Genomic DNA, 4,178 nt, shown 5'->3' on the forward strand with positions numbered 1-4,178 from the left:
TACTTTAAGCAATAAAAAAAATTAAAAAAAATATTTATGTAAAATTCGAAAGATCTTGTTAGTGAGGCTGGAAGGGATTTAAAAGCATGAGAGATTATCTTCCCAGTATAGTACAGTATAGTAGTGTGGTATGTTTGGAAGAGAGTGCTGCAGTATTGACACTCTTACCTAGCCTGGGTCTGAGACCATTGGAGGGGAAAGTTGCTCTCCCAGACTTATCCTTGCAAAGATTCAAATCAAGGTGTATAGACCAATGTGGGGGGGGCGGGGGGCGAGGAAGAAACCAAAAAAAATAAAACTCATCCCCAGGAAACATTTCCACTCTCTCACAAACAAAAACAACTTTCTTTTGCTAGTTCAAATATAGACAACTCAACTATTATCTAGGCTCCAGGCTATGTTGAAAACATTTCTATTAAGTGTCTTTTGTGTTTCCACTGACCAATAACTTCTAAGTAGAAAAGACACATAAAACCAAGATGCTGAAACAAATGGAAAGAAAATCTTTTAAAGCACTCTCCAGGAGCAACCTCCTAAGTGTGATGTTTGCCATGCCAAACAACAATTTTAAAGGAGAAATACATGCTTTACCTCATCTCTAGCTAAGATACCTTAAAAAGCAAATAAAACTTGATTCCCATATTCTAACTGCAATCTCCAGTTTTTGAGCTTCAGAAATAAAGTTAGAACCACAGTGATTCTGGGTATGGTTTGAGATGGGCATACAATGCTCATAACATAAGGACCTTGCTCCTGGCTGGCATAACTGCAAACTGATTTAGTGCCAGCAAATAAGGCTGGTGTCTTCATTGCTATAACAAAAGTAAGTGCTAAGAAGCTATTTTGGTCTGGGTATTCCAGCCAGGAAGTTTGTTGTCTTGAGTGGGAGTCATACTGAACTGTGCAGTGATTATGCTTATGGACTGTCCATTGGGGGATTTTGCTACATGTCTGCTGGCATTTCTGTAATGATGCTCTGTGGGACCCTGTCTAAGTATACACCGGATGATTCATGCCGCTCTAAGCATGAGCTAATCAGGAGTGCTCAAGGTTAGATACTTTATGCTGGTGCAAGGTATCCACAAGCCTCACAGTACGCAGATGCACCTTTCTGTAGCAAAATACTGATATTATTGTTTGACAAAATGCCTTCTTTGTTTGAGCATGTACTACTATATAAGCTGTCACTGACCAGACTGCTATGGCTGCCTTTGTATGGAATTAAGCATGTCCCATTTGCCTGTCTGTACATGCCTGTTTTTCTGATTTCCCTTACTGAGGAGGGTCAAGCCCCTGGTTGAAGAGCTAGCACCCAACTGTTGGTGCACTGGTGGACATGGGTGCTGACTGAAGCTTGTTGTACAGCAATCTGGACAGATATATGCCCGATGACCTATATAGACGGGTACAGAGCAGGACTGTCCATATATGGCAGGCAACATTGACACTGGGTATTGGTCGCCTCCCCCCGAAGGCCTACACTGTGTATATCTCTCCCATACCTGAATACATCTTGGGGATGGATGTATTTACTAGGTAAAGGGTTAACTATTGCAATGACCCAGGGAGAATTTTGCCTGTGGGTGCCCACCACAAGAGGGCACCCGCATCACGCAGCTATGGCTCTGCCTAACTCCCCCCTCCCTCCCCCCACCCCGCACCCCCCAACTCTCAGTGGTGCGAGTATGGCAGTATGGCAGTAATGGCAGTATAGCCTCCTGGGAGGGCATGAGGAGATCAGACGATTTTGCAGCTGGAGAAGGCAAAGATCATCCGGCCCACACACAGCCCCTACAATGCTTCAATATGGCCTGTGAAGAAACCAGTGGGCACCTGGCGAATGACTGTGGGTTACAGAAAACTGAATAAAGTGACTTCACCATTACATTCTGCAGTACCAACTGTAATGGACTTGATGGACTATTTGAGTTTGTTGTTAGTGCAATGTCACTATGTGGTGGATTTGGCTAATGCTTTCTTTTCCATAGATATAGCCTTGGAGAGCCAGTAGCAGTTTGCCTTTACGTGGAAAGCCTACAGTGGACTTTTATTGTTCTCTCTCAAAGATATGTGCACAGCCCCACTATCTGTCATGGTCTGGTGGCCCAAGAGTTAGCCTCCTGGGGCAAGCCTCCCACAGTGACAATGTTTCACTATACTGATGACATCATGCTAACTTCTAATTCTCTTGAAGATTTGAATGCAGCTTCCAGTAGTCTACAGCAGGCCTTGGACTCTTGGGGATGGGTGGTGAATGACTGCAAGGTCCAGGGACCTGGCTTGTCTATCAAATTCTTGGGAGTTGTCTGGTCGGGTAAGACCAAGGTGATACCCGAAGTAGTCATTGACAAAATGCAGGCTTTTCCCCGTCCTACAACAGTGAAAGTTACAGATGTCTTTTGGGGTATTGGAGATTATTCATTCCCCACCTGACACAATTGTTGTCACCCTTGTACCAGTTGTGTAGAAAGGGAGCTATGTGGGACTGAACTCCAGAGGGTAAGGAGGCCTTTCTCACTGCTAAGAGGGTGGTGGACCAAGCTCAGATCTTACAGGTTGTAGACCCAACACAACCATTCCAGCTGGACATGATTGTGGTCTGTGGCAACAGCATGGGCAGAGAAGGGTGCCCATTGGGTTCTGGTATCAGCTGTGGAAGGGGGCTGAGTCAGTACTCCCTCACTGAGAAGCAGTTGACAGCCACTTATGTGGCCTTGCAGGCTGGTGAGGTAATAACGGCACAAAGTAAGGTGCTCGTAAAGATCGCCTATCCTATAGCTAGTTGGCTTAGGTCCTAGGTGACCATGCCCATATTGGGAGTGGTACACACCCCAACTTTAGCAAAGAGGGGTGCCTATTTAGAACAGAGGCATCATTGAGTACCAGCCCTCTGTCACAGGAATTGCAAACCCTGTTGAGTCCTATGACATATGAGACCCTGTCAAGGGAGGAGGCACTTATGGAGGAGAAGCTACTCCCTAGCCAGTTCCATGAGGGGGGACCACCCTTCCCAGAGACCATGTGGTGCATGGATGGGTCATGTAGGGGGAATCCTGCTACATGGATGGCAGTGGCTGTCCATTTGGATACAGATGAACTGTGGTTTGACTCTAATATTGGGTAAAGTAGCCAATGGGCTGAACTAAGAGCAGTCTGGATGGTTTTGACAAAGGATCCTGGCCATTAGGCAACTGGTACAGACATCTGGCCTGTCTTTAAAGACTTCATTTGATGGTTGCCACAATGGCACAAGCAGCAGTGGCTGATAGTACATTGTCCCGTGTGGGGACAGGAAATGAAGAAGGATATATGGGAAGTAGGTACTTCCAAAGAAGCAATAATATATCATTTGAGTGACCATAGACTGCTGTCAGCTCCTGGGAATGATGAGGCATATGCCTTTGTATTTAGAGCTCAGGAAGTGTGTCTCAGCGCTGTGGCTGATGCAATGGTGTGAGCATACTCCACCATGACATGCTTCCTCGGCACACCAGGAAGTAGCAACCCCCGCCTAAATGAACTCCTAGAGCCACATGCACAGTACCCCAGCCTTTCAGCCATTGGTCACCTGTAGCAACGTGTCTCCCTCTGATTGGTCCCCTCATGCTATATATACCCCTGTAGTTACACAATAAAACGGATCTGCGTCGCTGAACCTGGTCTCCAGACTCGTGCATGCAGACGCCTTAGCGTGTTGGGGCTCCATCGTCCTCACCCCTGAGGGACCCCCTGCTTGATGCCTTAGTAAGGGTCTGGGAGGTAGTACCTTCCCCTGATGATCAGGCTTGGTGGCTCCATCGGAAATTGGGGCACGTGGGACCACAAACAATGATGCAGGTGGCTAAGAAATGGGGCCTGGCCCTATCCATGGGGGAAGCCCTCACTGCAGTACAAGGTTATCCCCGCTGTGCTCAAGCACACTCCCATCAATATGACCTCCAGAAAAAGGAGGGCCACGTCCTCAAAGGAGGACCTCCCCCTGCAATATTGGCAGGTGAATTTCATTGGGCCTCTCCCTCCAGACCAGGGTTTGAAGTATGCCCTGATGGCTGTGGATACTGCCACTGACCTCCTCTTCGCTTACCCTGCAAAGGAAGCTGCCCAACAGGCAGTTGTCCAAAGCTTGGAACACTTGGGGGCCACTTATGGGCCACCCCTTAGCATAGCAACTGATAATG

Source organism: Myotis davidii, unplaced genomic scaffold (genome assembly GCF_000327345.1).
Source record: "Myotis davidii unplaced genomic scaffold, ASM32734v1 scaffold995, whole genome shotgun sequence".
NCBI lineage: Eukaryota > Metazoa > Chordata > Mammalia > Chiroptera > Vespertilionidae > Myotis > Myotis davidii.